Source organism: Orcinus orca, chromosome 6 (genome assembly GCF_937001465.1).
Source record: "Orcinus orca chromosome 6, mOrcOrc1.1, whole genome shotgun sequence".
Lineage (NCBI taxonomy): Eukaryota > Metazoa > Chordata > Mammalia > Artiodactyla > Delphinidae > Orcinus > Orcinus orca.
The window spans coordinates 47402862-47420259 of NC_064564.1; the positions used below are offsets into that span (position 1 = coordinate 47402862).

The following is a 17398-nucleotide window of genomic DNA, read 5'->3' on the forward strand; positions in this document are numbered from 1 at the left end:
GTGACATGGATGCATTTAAAACAGATTATCTTTTTGGATTTAAAAATGAAACAAATATTCAATATACCTTTGAGTGGCTTTTATGTCATCGTTACCATCCAAGTATGTACATAATAAAAAATTAGAAATCATGCTGAGATGCAATACACAGGATATGTGTTAAGAGAGAATTAAATATGGCAGAATATTAACAAATCAAGGACAAACATATTTCAGTTCCAAAAGGACCGTGAAGGTCAGTGAGTTCAGAACTCCTCCCTTTTCAGTGATTTTATAATCAAAAGGGCATAATCTATTTGTTTTCAATTTTATTAAGTAAATAGTCCTTTTGCTGTATCTTCCCCTGCTCCCTCCCAACAATGGTTACAAAAATAGCTATCCTAATTAGAACCAAATAATAATAATGAAGTATTATACTTATGAGGCATTTAATATTAGAGGGACAGGTAAAATTAAAAAGAAATGCTTATGACATAATGAGCTTATTATATAGGCACTATATTCTTTGATTTTTTCCAACAAAAGTGAAAGGAACTGCTATCAGATTATTTATTTGTCTTGTTTCCTCCTTTTTCCAGACATTCACCTAGTCCACATTTTCCAACCTCTTGTAGTTAGGATTAGTCATATAGTCTACTGAGTAGTGGCTCTCTACTAGGTCTGCCTTATAAACACCTCATACGCTGACTCTCATGTTACTTTTTCTTGGAAGTTTTATACATTAAACAACCTTGAGAGAACTATATATTAAAAATAGTGAAGCCCCAAGATGGAAAGAATCAAGATCTGTCAGTCTTAGCAGAGGATAATGTTAACTCCCCACTGTTTTAAGTTTGATACTATGTGGAAAACTAATTTCTATTCTATTAAGCCTCTGAAATTTGGGGACTTGACTTAATTATTATAGCAGCTAGCATTACCCTAATAATATTCTCATTCTCATTTTAACAATTATGGAACTTGATCACAGATAATTTTCTTGCCTTGGTAGAGTCTACCAGGTTTTCTCCTTGGACTAAGGAGTAAGAAAATATCCTTCTTTTCCCTTCCATTCACCATTCTAGATAAAATGAGGCATTAACTAACTTACTTTCTGTAGGCCTATACACTTTAAGCTTCTGTGTGTGTATGTTTGTTTGTGTGTGTGTGTGTGTGTGTGTGTGTGTGTGTGTATTGAGTCACTGTGTGGTTATTTTTATTTATTTTGGTCAGTGTAGATGTACATAGCTTATAACTCAGTTATTTTCTGCATCCCATTATTTTTGCTTAATTTTCACTTGCGTCTTTGATTTTATTATTTCAGTACTGATCCACTTTGTATATTTTGCTCTCTTACTGCTATCAACAGTCTCTCTGATTATGTACAGTTTTATTTTCTTCCACATCCTGATTTTTTTGTCTGCCATTTTCAATTCTCTTTAATGGACTCCTCCAGTGGCCATTGCTCACAGATTATGAAGTTTTTATGAGTGGAAAGAATTAAAAGGTTTAAAACCATTCTCAGGATAGGTTTTATAGTTGGGATTCTGGTAATGAAGGGACAAAGAACAAATAAAGAAATAGGATAACTGTCTACAGAGGCTGATGGTTCTATTTCTCATTGATAGACCAATAGATTGAAAACAATTGTATAAGGTATATAGAAGGAAATGCCTTCATAAAATCATGTAACTTGACAATAATTTAGAATGGAGGTATAATAAAGCCACACATCCTCAATTTCCTTATTTATAAACTTTGTTCCATCAGTGTTTTTCTCCATGCACTATTCCATCAGTGGCATAGCTACTTCCTGAGTTAGAAAACCATAATGGATCTCTATATCATACAGAGTTTGGAGGACTTATTCATTTTTCCTGCAAAAGTTAAAGTGCAAAACTTTCAGCCCATCAATCCTTTAGCAAGCTGTCCAAGGTGACATTTCATTAGCACATTTTGTCAGTGGATAAATCGTACAGCATGCTCTGAAGGGAAGGTGGAAAACATCTAGTCCTTTTTCATTAGATCCATCTGAACTTCAACCACTGGAGATTACATACAAAAAGCATGTGAGACAGAAGCAGCGCTATCCTGTCTATAAACTGCATTAATCATTCATCCCCTACAGAGTGTCTTAAGTCAGTGCCATGTCTCTGGTTAGGCCCCAAACTGGCTATTCAATTTTGAGCTGCATGACAGATACATTTCAAGGAAAATCAGAAACATAACGACTCCTGCCAGGCTTGATAAAGTCCTCATTCATCAATTAAGAGGTTCCAATAAGCTCAGATGGATATGGAAAAATAAGGAAACTTGCATGATAACACTTGATGATTTTCTCTATTCTTTCTCAATTTGCTGAATTCCTGGGAATAAGGATCACAAAGGCTTACTGAAAAACCTGGATTTAGAAGGACATCCTACCATCTGAAGCAAGAGGGTTCCTTTCATATTCTGCCTAGATCAGGCTCTATCCAGAAGCAATTGATAAGGAAAAGTTTTATGGGCAACTTCATAATTCTCAGTCGTTTTAATTCACTTAAAGTTCTCACTCTCTTTTTTTTGTTTCTTGTAAGCATGAAAGTCTGTGGAAATAGGAGTTTACCCTTTACTCTCATGATTTCAATTTTGTTGGATCAAATCAGAATGCTAGGAATCTTTCCCAGTTTTAAATAGCTATAGGGTCGAAATGTTTCTGAAACATATGCTCAGATATAAATTTTTGTTCTATAATTCCATCCAGGGAATATTTCAAACCAAGAGTTTTTTGTGTGTATAAAGTGGGGAGAATATATCTTTATAAAATGTACAGCATTTTCATTAGGCAAATTATCAAAGTGAATGAAAACTGATTATAAATGGAAGCTGTACCAGAAAACTAATAAGCATGATATCTGGTCAACCCCTAAGTGTATTGTGAGAAGTAGCCAGGACCACTAAAAAATATCCAATATCACTGAGGTCAGAATTTTTAGAAGCTAATGCTAATCAATGAGAACTTCGAGAAAAGAAAATATAATTTGTATTGCTTGCTTATATGAACCCATAGAGCTAGTCAATCAACAGATATATCTAAGATCTCATTGTGCCAAAGGTAACATTTGGCATTGTTGTGAGACTGCATCATGATTAAACTTTATTTCAAATTACTTCAAAGTGCTTTGTTTCCAATAAACAAATGGTTTTCAAACTGTGCTCCTAAGAGCGTCATGTAGCTATTCCTCAGGTGTTTCTAGAGCAAAGAGGGCAGATTGGAGCTCGGGTGGGGTTTGTGGGGAGCCTTCTAACATCAACTGAAACAAACGTACTGCTACATATAGGACACTTCCTACTAAGGTTTCCTTCGGACAAAAATTCTGCATCTGAGAACCATTAGAAAACCACTGTAATAATTAAAATTGAGGATATCGTTTTTCTTTTACTGCCACAAGACACAATTTATTTTAAAAACACAAGCAGAAATTTCCATATCTGAATCTAAGCCAACCACTGGCTCAGAAAATTTGGATGAAATATCTTTATTGCATTGATGGAATTACTGAAATTGGTTTGATGATCAGTAGCATAGCCAACATCAACCCATTTATTAAAGTGATTAATCATGGTCTGTTATTAAGCAGACTCTCCAAATTTTTTTTTCCCTCTTGGCATTTTGTCTTATTAAATAGAACTTAAAAGAAGTATCTTAATGATCTTTTTTTGCTGTGAAAGTAAGTAAAGATTTACTCATGTTGATCTCAGTTAAGTTTCCTGGGGCCTATACTTGACATTTGTTTAGTGATTTTTACTTTTTATAAAGTGCCTTCATGACAATTTCATTTTGATTTTCACAGCTGTGAATTTTACATAGTGCCTAGTCAAGCTTTAAAGTCTTACTGCCCAGGTTCATCGGATGGATAAGGTGGCAGAGCTAGAATTTGATCTGGACCATCTGCCTCTTAGACCCTGGACTCTCTGTGCATAACCTTCCCATTTCTAAATGGGTCTAGCTCCAGAAGACTTATATGTGCATACGTTGTAAATAATGGTATTCCATAGCCACATAGCTATGGATTGAGAAGAGTGGGAGAATAGTGGCCAAAATAGAAAGCCTAGGAAGCTTCAGCCATACCCATACCCAAACTCTTGTAGTCTACTTTGTGAAGTCACTCCAAATAACAACAACAACGTCATCCTCATATATGGACAAGTTACATTTTCTTCATGTCTTGTCTATTCAGATAGAAATCTCTTTCCTTGACACTCAAGGCAAAAATAGTCCCAAAACAAGATACGCACTAAATATTATAAGAAGTAGACTGGGTTTGGAAATACCTTGGAATAGTTCATGTTTCTAGTCAGACAGACTGCTGCTTTGAATGTTTTAATTTACAGTAGACAGGAATTAATTTGATGAGAACTGCTAGAAAAGAAAAGAATCTTATGTCACTTGACGGCAGGTTATTTGTACTGATAAGGGTATTTAGGGTTTATTATTATTGTTGTTATTGTTTTGAATGGGTGCATAAATGTCCAATGGAGTCAGGTTGGTTAGTGTCAGAGTGAGGGCAGTGTGCTAGTGTTGCCTGAAATTAGATGTCTTGGGTCAGGGCTCAGGTTCTGCTTGCTGTTTTAGACGACTAGGGTCACTTATAGGTTGTTTTAGGAAGGATACTACCACAAGTATATTTCCCTATTAATAAATAAATTGTTTTTTTGCCTAATTGGTATACCAAAATTAAGCACAGTGAGGCAGAAAGATTACTAGACAGGAAATCAGGACCTCCACAACCTGTTCAGTGATAGATTTTAACCAAGTTTTAATCTTGGGTTGAGCTCTGGGCCTCAGTTTCCTCACTTATAACATGAGTTGTGTGTACTGTATGCATCTAAGGTGGCTAAAACTTTAAGAGAGTCTACGTAAATAAACTGAAATCATGAAAAAACACAAATCCCATATTCCTTCTCTCTACTGTCAATTCATTAAGTTTTCTTTGATTATGCCAGGCTGTTTATGACAAAATGATCACAAGAGAGCACGGACATAAAACCTTCCTCTTGCCACACTGCAAAGGTCATCACAAAGCATAAACACCAGAATGAGCAGTAAACTACTTATAAAGAAATATCCTAAAAAGCCTAGGCGTTAGTGAGGGGTAGAATTTATGTGTGAACGCCTAAGTTTATTTCCGAAACATCGGATATCACCATTTGCTTTTTTTGCTGGGTACTCCCCCAAATCACAGAGGTCAGCAGTAGAATGGGCTCCCCAAGATGTGGTTTGGGACATCACTGTAATCGCTGAAACAAGCTAAGTGCTAAGATACCAACTTGTCTCTACAGGAAGGTAATTTTTTTAAAGCTCCTACTCTGAGGAGTGCCTGTTTTATGGCTTGAAGTTAAGTTTGGCTATTTAAACAGGTGATTTTAATTTAAATAACAAAAAGATTAAGGAAGATAACTAAACAGAGACTCCCACCCAACCTCCTGTTTTTGCAGATTGAGATTTAACTATAATAGTGCCCATGATAAACCCACTTACTATATGACCTAGTAGCAACACAGATGAATGAGGAAAAACCATTTGATTGAAAAATACAGCTTATTCATTGCTGACACTTCAAACTAAAAGTCGTAAGTTATGGTACGTTAGGTAAAATATTTCATTACTTGTAATAAAACCAGTTTCGATTAAGCCAAACAGGCAAATCATTAAAAAGAGGAAATGTTTCATTGAACCCAGGGGCAGGAATACGTATGATCTCAAGGTGGGACCTTGTTGGTTTATTTAATATGTCAACATACTGGGTCACAGAGTGCCCAGATTAAACATTATGTATAGGTGTGTCTGAGAGGCCATTTCTGGATGAGATCAGCATTTGAAGTGGTGAACACAGTAAAGTGGTCAGCAAAGTGAATAAGGGAGGATGTGTCCCATTCCTGCCTGCCTGCTTGAGATGGGACATCTCATTTTATCTTCTCTTGCCCTTGGACTGAAATTGACACTATCACCTCTCCTGCTCTCAGGCCTTCAAACTTGGACAGGAATTATACCATCAGCTCTCCTGGGTCTCCAGCTTGCAGATGGTAGATCACAGGACTTCTCAGTCTTCATAATCACGTGAGCCAATTTTTTATAATAAACCTCTCTCAATAGATAGATAGATAGATAGATAGATATAGATGAGAAATTGGTTCTGTTTCTCTGGAGAACTCTGGCTAAGACAGGGATTAAAAAATCAATCTTAAAGATCTGGGCAAATAATCCCTCTCTCTCCTATTGACTTCTTTCTACCAGGGGTTTATTCCTTCAGCGGGGCTTGGGGTGGGGAATGGGGCTGGAGGACAGAAAGCAGCACTAGGAGAAGGAGATATGGTCCTAGACTAGGTAAACTGACCAAAGCTGTCTAAAAACATTGCACACAAACACCAAAATCTCCCTGGTGATGTGTCTAGGAGAACAAATATATACTTGTTCCATGGATGTAATGCTTGCTCTGTCCTTATGGATCACATTTCCTAATGTGCTGGCACTGTGGTAGTGACACCAAAAAGAACACAGCAGACTTGAACTCAGGCTGGTGGAGGAGTCAGGCTTCTAACAAGGAAATGACAACAAAGTGGGATAAACGCTGTGAAAAAGGGGTCCAGTGAGGCCTTAGGAGGCCTTAGGAGAACCAAATGAAATCAGGAGGTTGAAACAAGCTTTTCTGGAGTGATAACCCCAAGACTTCTGGGCACTGCAAATACACCCTGTTAACAACGTAAAAAGGCCCTGCTGTTGGGTATTAAATAATTAGTCCAGCATTCCTGTCCACTGGATGGGCTTTAATGAAATCTAAATGTTTAGGCTTTAGTAAATCCATGGTAAGGAATTGCCATAGATAACTAACACTACCACTGACTGCTCAGATATTAAAAGAATTAATGTCTTAATCTGTAAACCTGGCTCATAATTCTTTAAGTTTATTTTTACTGCATAATTACACTTTGCTTATACACGTTGCAGTAAAATTGGGGCAACACTGCAGATGCCATTCTTCTGCAATTCAGTTTTTGCCTCAATCAGGTTATTATAGCTGAGTTGGAAAAGATTTATTATAATTGTAAATATGAATAAACTACAGTGGAGTTTTATGGAAATATCTGTATTCTCACAATAATTTACTTGAAGAACTATACATTTTACTATAATAAAAAGTACAGTAAAACATTGTTTCACTGTTCTCTTCCTTAAAGTAGGTATATTTCATGTCATATGTACATGCTGTAAATAGCACCTTCATTTCCAAATATGTACCTGCTGTTTAAACATTTTTGTTTAGTGAATTTAGAAAACAGTTAAATTAAAATGCTGTGTTGAAGGGAAGGTTTAACCTTAAAGTGAACTTTACACAAAATGTCAGTGAGCTACTGGGACAAGGGTTAAGAGAAGAACTGGTAAAAAAAAACAAAAAGCAGAAACCAATTAGTCATCTTCCAATTAGGTGTAGGTACTGAGAACTCATGTGTCTTACACTGTGGATGAAAAAGTACTAAAACACATGGTCTTTATTCTCATAGCAGCTCGTTATACCATTGCAGAGCCCTAATTTTAATATTCTTCTTTTATTCTGCTTTCCTAAAATATTGATACTTTGTCAGATGTTTCTCAAACAATGTATAAACACTCCTAGAAGCACATGGTAGAGTAGCAGGAGGTATCCTATACCACAGATAAAAATGGCACACGATCTTAAAACTGCACTTTACGTGAAGATTTGGCGGGGAGAGAGTTAAATCATTTAACTTGTAAATAAAATCAAAACATTACTCTTTATATACTGATAGAAAATTCTCTTAAAACAAAACCTGAAATTTTAAAGAAATGTGGACTCAATGTACAATTCCAAACTCCCTATAGGTATTAATTTACTCTCTTCTTCTTTTCAGATAAATTTCACCAGTACAGACGACCCCTGACTGATGATGGTTTGACTTATGATTTTTTCTACCTTAGTGCAAAAGTGATACTCATTCAGCAGAAACTGTACTTCAAATCTGGAATTTTGATCTTTTCCCAGACCAATGATCTCTGGTATGGTACTCTCTGTGATGCTGGGCAGTAGCAGCCACAAGATTACAAGGGTGAACTACTAACACACTTACAACCATTCTGTACCAGCACAACCATTGTATTTTCAACTTTCAGTACAGTATTCAATAAATTCCATGATTTAACACTAGGATAAGATAGGCTGTGTGTGTTCGGTGATTTTACCCCATGTAGGCTAATGGAAGTGTTCTGAGCATGTTTAAGATAGGCGAGGCTAAGCTGCAATGTTTGCTGGGCTAGGTGTATTAACTGCATTTTTGACTTCTGATATTTTTAACTTAGCATGGGTTCATTGAAACCCCATCCTAAGTTGATGAAGATCTGTACTTTGAAATATCTACTTTATGTTACTTTCTTTCATATGCTCAGGTTCCTGAAAGTCATAATGTGGGAAAAATTCAAATATCAGTGATGTTCTTCTGTTTACTATGTATCTACTTAAATGCTTACTTCATGCTAGTCTGTGTGCTTAGGTTAAATATCCTGTCCATAAGAAAGCTTCCAATTTAGTTTCCTGAATATCTGACTTCAGGTAAGCAAGGCTGGACCCACTAGAAGGAAATCTAGCAGAATTTTTATTTAATTATGACCTTACAACAAACCCTATCACAATTTCCCTGATTCTCCTCTAGGTTTTCCTCTAGAACCTCAAAATTTCTAGTTTCCAATTTCCCACATTAAATGCCTCCCATTAAGAATATATCCAATATTTCATTTTTCACAATCACTATCTTAATAGCTTGTGGAAACACATCAACCTTTCTACCATAGATACTCTCCACCAGCCTAGGATCCATTAGAAAAGAGGACAATGGAGTTACTTTAAATCACCATCTATTCCTTAACTACATGTATTCTTGGCATTCAAATCTCCCTTTATTATGTGATCCTAATGTCTTCATTGCTAACATGTTGTTAAGGAATTTTGCACTGATATGCCTGAGGAATTTTGGTTTGTGATTTTCTTTTGTTTTATAATGTCTTTGTGGGTATATGGTAATAGCATTATGCTGGCTATGACTTTTGTTTTCTATTTTGTTGGTTTCTGCTCTTTATTATTTTCTTTCACCATTTTGGGTTTCTTTGCTCTATTTTTGGAGCTTTTATAGTGGAAAGTTAGATCTTTTTCCTTTTCTCATATAAAGACTTAAAGCTATAAATTTCTTGCTAAGTACTTCTTTAGCTGCATTCTGTAACTGTTGATGTTGTATTTTTATTCTCAATCACTTAAAAATATTTTAAAATTTCTTGTGTGAATTCTTCTTTGACCCATGGTTTATTTAGAAGTGTATAGTTTGGACAGAGGAGACAAGATGGTGGAGTAGAGGACGTGAACTCATCTCTTCTTACGAAAATACCAAAATCACAACTAACTGCTGAGCAACCATCGACAAAAAAGTGCTGGAACCTACTAATAAAGATACACTACATTCAAAGACAAAGAAGAAGCCACAAAGATAGATACAGCAGGAGGGGCGCAATACCTGCCGGGTGGGCAACCCACAAACTAGAAACTAATTATACCACAGAAGTTCGCCCACAGGAGTGAAAGTTCTAAGCCCCATGTCAGACTCCCCAGCCTGGGGTTCTGGCAACAGGAGGAGGAGCCCCTGGAGCATTTGAAGGCCAGCAGGGTTTGAAGGCCAGTGGGGTTTGACTGCAGGAATTCCACAGGACTGGGGGAAACAGAAACTCCACTCTTGGAGAGCACACACAAGGTCTCGTGCGCACCAGGAGACACAGAAAGTAGCAGTGACCTCATAAGACACTCAGCCAGACCTACCTGCTAATATTGGCGGTCTCCTGCAGAGGCTGGGGTCAGTTGTGGCTCACAATGGGGACAAAGACACTGGCAGGCCACCATTTTCTCCCCAAGACCTGGCCCCACGCAACAGACTGTAGGCTCCAGTGCTGGGACACCTCAGGCCAAACAACCAACAGGGTGGGAACACAGCCCCACCCATCAGCATACAGGCTGCTTAAAGTCTTCCTGAATAAACAGCTGCCTGATGATAAAAACACCCCCTGACCCAGCCCTGCCCACCAGAGGGATAAGACACAGCTCCACCTACCAATGGGCAGGTACCAGTCTTCCCACTAGGAAGCCTGCACAAGGCTCTTAGACAGCCTCATCCACTAGGGGCCAGACAGCAGAAGCAAGGAGAACTATAACGCTGCAGCCTACAGAAGGGAAACCACAATCACAGAAATGTAGAAAAAATGAGATGGCAAAGGAATGTGTGCCAGATGAAGAAATAAGATAAAACCCCAGAAGAACAACTAAGTGAAGTGGAGATAGGCAATCTCCCTGAGAAAGAATTCAGAGTAATGATAGCAAAGAAGATCCAAGATCTCAGAAAAAGCATGGAGGCACAGATTGAGAAGATGTAAGAAGTGTTTAACAAAGACCCAGAAGAACTAAAGAACAAACAGAGATGAACAATACAATAGCTGAAATGAAAAATACACTAGAAGGAGTCAACAGCAGAATAACTGAGGCAGAAATATGGATAAGGGAGCTGGAAGACAGAATGATGGAAATCACTGCTGTGGAACAGAACAAAGACAAAAGAATGAAGAGAAATGAGGACACTATAAGAGACCTCCGGGACAACATTAAATGCACCAACATTCACATTACAGGGGTCCCAGAAGGAGAAGAGAGAGAGAAAGGACTTGAGTAAATACTAGAAGAGATAATAGCTGAAAGCTTCCCTAACATGGGAAAGGAAACAGTCACCCAAGTCCAGGAAGTGCAGAGTCCCAGGAGGAATAAACCCAGGGAGGAACATGCTGAGACACAGAGTAATCAAATTGACAAAAATTAAAGATAAAGGAAAAATGTTAAAACCAACAAGGGTAAAGCAACAAATAACTTACAAGGGAACTCCCATAAGATTATCAGCTGATTTCTCAGCAGAAACTCTGCAGGCCAGAAGGGAGTGGCACAAAATATTTAAAGTGATGAAAGAGAAGAACCTACAACCAAAAATACTCTACCCAGCAAGGCTCTCATTCAGATTCAACAGAGAAATAAAAAGCTTTACAGAAAAGGAAAAGCTAAGAGAATTCAGCACCACCAGTTCAGCTTTGTAACAAATGCTAAAGGAACTTCTCTAGGTGGAAAAGAAAAGACCACAACTAGAAACAAGAAATTTATGAATGGAAAAGCTCACCAGTAAAGGCAAACATACAGTAAAGGTACGAAATCATCTGCACACAAATATTATATAAAAACCAGCAATTGTGAGAAGAGGAGAGCACAAATGCAGGATATTGGAAATGCATTTCAAATTAGAAGACCAGCAACTTAAAACATTCTTGTTTATATATAGACTGCTATATCAAAACCTCATGGTAACCACAAACCTAAAGTCTGCAATAGATACACACACACAAAAAAGAAAAAGGAATCCAAACACAACACTAAAGTTAGCTAATCAAATCACGAGAGAAAAGAACAAAAGAGGAAGGGAAGAAAAAAGACCTACAAACACATACCCAAAACAATTAGCAGAAAGGCAATAAGAACATACATATCAGGGACTTCCCTGGTGGTGCAGTGGTTAAGAGTCCACCTGCCAATGCAGGGGACACTGGGTCGAGCCCTGGTCTGGGAAGATCCCACATGCCACGGAGCAACTAAGCCCATGTGCCACAACTACTGAGCTTGCGCTCTAGAGCCCACGAGCCACAACTACTGAGCCCGCGTGCCACAACAACTGAAGACCGCGTGCCTAGAGCCTGTGCTTCGCAACAAAGAGAAGCCACCACAATGAGAAGCCCGCACACTGCAACAAAGAGTAGCCCCCACTCACCGCAACTAGAGAAAGTCTGTGCACAGCAACAAAGACCCAATGCAGCCAAAAAATGAATAAATAAATAAATGTATTAAAAAAAAACATACATATCAATAGTTCTCCAGGGTTGATCACATGCTGGGCCACAAAGTGAGCCTCAGTAAATTTAAGAAAATTGAAATTACATCAATCATCCTTTCTGACCAAAATACTATGATATTAGAAAACAACTACAAGGAAAAAACTGTAAAAAAACCCCACAAGCACATGGAGGTTAAACAACATGCTACTAAACAACCAATGGATCTGAAGAAATTGAAGAAATCAAAGAGTAAATTAAAAAATACCTAGAGACAAATGAAAATGAGAGCACAACAATCCAAAACCTATGGTGTGCAGCAAAAGCAGTTCTAAGAGGGAAGTGTACAGAAATACAATCTTACCTCAGGAAACAAGAAAAATCTCAAAAAACCTAACTTTACACCTAAAACAACTAGAGAAAGAAGAACAAACAAAACCCAAAGTTAGTAGAAGGAACACCTCCAAACTCATTCTATGAGCCTACCATCACCCTGATATCACAACCAGAAAAAGATAACACAAAAAAGAAAATTATAGGCCAATATCACAGATGAACATAGACACAGAAATCCTCAACAAAATACTAGCAAACCAAATTCCACAATACATTAAAAGGATCATACACCATGATCAAGTGAGATTTACCCCAGGAATGCATGAATTTTTAAATATCTGCAAATGAACATCAACAAATTGAAGAATAAAAACCACATGATCATCTCAATAGATGCAGAAAAAGCTTTTGAAAAAATTCAACACCAATTTATGATAAAAACCCTCCAGAAAGTGGGCATAGAGGGAACATACCTCAACATAATAAAGGCCATATATGACAAACCCACAACAAACATCATTCTCAATGGTGAAAAACTGAAAGCATTTCCTCTAAGATTAGAAACAAGACAAGGATGTCCACTCTCACCACTTTTATTCAACATAGTTTTGGAAGTCCCAGCCATGGCAATCAGAGAAGAAAAAGAAATAAAAGAAATCCAAGCTGGAAAAGAAGTTAAACTGTCACTGTTTGCAGATGATATGACACTGTACATAGAAAATCCCAAAGATGCTACCAGGATACTACTAGAGCTCATCAATGAATCTGGTAAAGTTGCAGGATACCAAATTAATATGCAGAAATCTCTTGCATTTCTATACACTAACAATGGAAGTTCAGAAAGAGAAATTTAAGAAACCATCCCATTTACCACCACATCAAAAGGAATAAAACAACTAGGAATAAACCTACCTAAGGAGGCGAGACCTGTACTCTGAAAACTATAAGATGCTGATGAAAGAAATCAAAGATGAGACAAACAGATTGAAAGATATACTGTTTTCTTTGATTAGAAGAATCAATATTGTCAAAATGACTATACTACCCAAAGCAATCTACAGATTCAATGTAATCCCTATCAAATTACCAATGGCATTTTTCACAGAATTAGAACAAAAAAATCTTAAAATTTGTATGGAGACACGAAAGACCCCAAATAGACAAAGCAATCTTGAGAAAGAAAAACAGAGCTGGAGGAATCAGGCTCCCTGACTTTGGACTATGCTACAAAGCTACAGTCATCAAAACAGTAAGGTACTGGCACAGAAACAGAAATACAGATCAATGGAACAGGATAGAGAGCCCAGAAATAAACCTGCACACCTATGGTCAATTAATTTACGACAAAGGAGGCAAGACTATACAATGGAGAAAAGACAGTCTCTTCAATAAATGGTGCTGGGAAAACTGGACAGCTACACATTAAAAAAAATAAACTCAAAATGAATTAAATACCTAAATGAAGACCAGATACTATAAAACTCTTAAAGGAAAACATAGCCAGAACACTCCCTGACATAAATCACAGCAATATCTTTTTCAATCCATCTCCTGGAGTAATGGAAATAAAAACAAAAATAAACAAATGGGACCTAATTAAACTCAAAAGCTTTTGCACAGCAAGGGAAACCATAAACACAACAAAAAGACAGCCCATAGAATGGGAGAAAATATTTGCAAACGATGTGACCAACACTGGATTAGTCTCCAAGATTTACAAACGGCTCATGTGGCTCAGTATCAAGAAAACAAACAACCCAGTCAATAAATTGGCAGAAGATCTAAATAGACATTTCTCCAAAGAAGACATAGATATGGCCAAGAGGCACATGAAAAAATGCTCAATAGTGCTAATTATTAGGGAAATGCAAATCAGACTACAATGAGATATCACTTCACACCAGTCAGAATGGCTATCGTCAAAAAATCTACAAACAATAAATGCTGGAAAGGGTGTGGAGAAAAGGGAACCCTCCTACACTGTTGGTGAGAATGTAAATTGGTGTAGCCATTATGGAGAACAGAATGGAGGTCCCTTAAAAAACTAAAAATAGAGCTATCATATGATCCAGCAATCCCACTCTTGGGCATATATTTGGAGAAAACCATGGTTTGAAAGGATACATGCACCCCAGTGTTCACTGCAGCACTGTTTACAATAGTCAAGACATGGAAGCAACATACATATCCATTGACAGATGAATGGGTAAATAAGATGTGGTACATAAATTCAATAGAATATTATCCAGCCATTAAAAAGAATGCAGTAATGCCATTTGCAGCAACATGGATGGACCTGAAGATTATCATACTAAGTGAATTAAGTCAGACAGAGAAAGACAACTATCATATGATATTGCTTATATGCAGAATCTAAAAAAAACCAAAAAGATACAAATGAACTTATTTACCAAACAGAAACAGACTCACAGACTTAGAGGATGAACTTTTGGTTACGGGGTGGGGAGGTGGAGGAGGGATAGATTGGGAGTTTGGGATTGACATGTACACACTGCTGTATTTAAAATAGATAACCAACAAGGACCTACTGTATAGCACAGGGAACTCTGCTCAATATTCTGTAATAACCTAAATGGGAAAAGAATTTGAAAAAGAATAGATACTTGTATATGTATAACTGGATCACTTTGCTGTACATCTGAAACTAACACAACATTGTTAGTCAATGATACTCCAATATAAAATAAAAAATAATTTTTTTAAATTAAAAATTAATTTTTAAAAAACCATATACTTTAATTTACGAATACTTGGGGTTTTGTAAATATGTTGTCATTGAACTTAAATTTAACGGTATCATAGTTAGAAAACATACTGTGGTGTCAGTATTTAATTTTGTTTAGATTTGTTTTGTGGCTTACCATATAGTGTCTATCTTATGAATATGCCGTGTGTGCTTCAAAAAGTGTATTTTGTGTAGTTGTTGAGTACAGTGTTCTATGGCTGTTGATTCATGGTGGTTAACGGAATGGTTTAGATCCTCTATATCATTACTGGTCTTTCTGTCTAGAGTTCTATTAATTATGGAAAGAAAAGATTTTCCTAGCCTGACTCTTGGATTATCTATTTCTTCATTTATTTCTGTCAAACATTTCTTCATGCATTTTGAAATTCTCTTATTAGGGAATATATATTGTCTCGTCTTTCTGACAAATTAACCATTTAATTGTTAAGAAATATCCCTCTTTTGCTTTAATAATACAATCTACTTTGTCTTGAAGTCTACTTTAGTTCATATAGCTATTCTAATCTTCTTATGCTTACAATTTCTATGCTATATTTTTCCACCCATTTATTTTCAACCTCCATGTGTCGTGTTGAAAATGCAATCTTATAGACAGCATGTGGTTGGATTTTGCATTTTTATCCATTCTGATACTCTCTTTTTGTGTGTTCATTCTGTTAATATGTAATGTAATATTAATATAATTGGATTTAGGTTTATAAACTTTTATTTATTTTATGTTTGTCCCCTCTGTTTATTGTTTCTCTTTCCTCTTTCTTATTTTTGATACTTGGACGTTTTAAGATTTGTTATTTATTTATCACTTGGTTTTTAAGCTACATTTCTTTGCATTAATGTTTTTGTGTTTTCACTAGGATTTACAGTATATATTGCTAACTCCTTATAGTCCATTTAGAGTTAATATTGTAGAACTTCTCATAAAAATGTAAAAGCCTTGCGATTTTGTAGGTCCATTTACTTCCAATCCACACTTCATGCAATTGCTGTCATATGTATCACATCTACACACTCTCTAAGCTCTCAAGATAATGCTGTAAGTTTTGCTTAACATAGTCATATGTGTTTTAAAGCAGTGAATATATAGTCTTACCATTTGCTATGTATTTCCTATTTCCAATGGTCTTCATTCATTACAAAAGTTTGGAATTTCCATCTGCTATTTCCTTTCAGCCTGAAAAACTTATCAGTTATTGAAGTGTCAGTATGCTGACAAAAAAATTATCTTTTATCTGAAAATGTCTTTATTTACCTTCATTTTGAAGAATAATTCCACTCGGTATATGATGCTATATTGACTGTTGACTGGCCTCTATTGTTTCTTATGAAATGTCAGTGATGTATAAACAGTATATTTGATAGCTAATTGAGTATCAGTCACCAAGTTCAGAGAAACTACTTCAAGTCAGAAAGTATCAGAGGAAGAGAAAGTGATTTAAAAAAGTGAAATGGGGGGAAGCGTCTAGAACAGAGGAGCAAAGACCTCCACAGACATTCTTCACATCAGAACAATTTAACTGGTGAAAATAATACATACAGAAAACAATCATTCCAAGTCTTCGGAATTGTCCTAAAGATATATAGAGACTGGAGAATCATTTATTCAAGAAAATTTACTGAATCTTGGGTAAGACTAGGGAGAGTTTGTGGCATTTGGGCCACTCTTTCCCTTCATCTCTGTGTGCTGCAAGAGTTCTACTCCCAATGTGTACCACCAAGAAGACAGGGGTTCCCTTTCTTGCCAGCTCCCAGCCTGGGCCTATGGTTTCACCCCAGAAGGAGCAGGCTGCAAGCCTTTCTCATCCTCCACCAGCTCCATTTTATAGAAGCTCTAATTTCAGAGAAGCAGAGCAGGCCTGGTGTACTGGGTCTCTTTTCCCTAACTCAGCCTCCACTTGTAGGGAAAAAGCTCTCCTCCAGGTGCAGGAGGCCTGTAATACTGGAGAAACTGGAACCCTCATACACTCCTGGTGGGATTTTAAAATGGTGTAGCCACTTTTGCAAATATACATGCTTAGATAGTAGTTCCTCAAGAGGTTAAATAGAGAGTTATCATATGACTCAGCAATTGTACTCCCGAGTAAATATCCAAGAGAAATGAAAACAAATATCCACACAAAACTCGTATGTCAATATTCAGAGCAGCATTATCGACAATAGTCCCAAAGTGGAAACAACCAAAATGTCTATCAACTGATGAATGGATAAATCAAATGTGGTATATTCATGCAGTGAAATGTTATTTGGCAATACGAATAGATAATACATGTTAAAACATGGAGGAACGTTGAAAATATTATGCTAACTGAAAGAAGGCAGTCACAAAGGTCACATATTTTGTGATTCCATTCATATGAAACGTCAAA

At 36.7% G+C, this 17398-nt stretch overlaps 1 long non-coding RNA gene across 1 annotated transcript; it reads left to right on the top strand.

Annotated features, from left to right (window-relative positions):
- The first annotated feature begins 1240 nt into the window (after positions 1–1240).
- LOC117203375 (uncharacterized) lies at positions 1241–17100 on the top strand. Its single transcript, XR_004486109.2, has 2 exons — positions 1241–6079; positions 7891–17100. It is a non-coding gene; the product is annotated as an uncharacterized LOC117203375 (long non-coding RNA).
- The last annotated feature ends 298 nt before the right edge of the window (positions 17101–17398 follow it).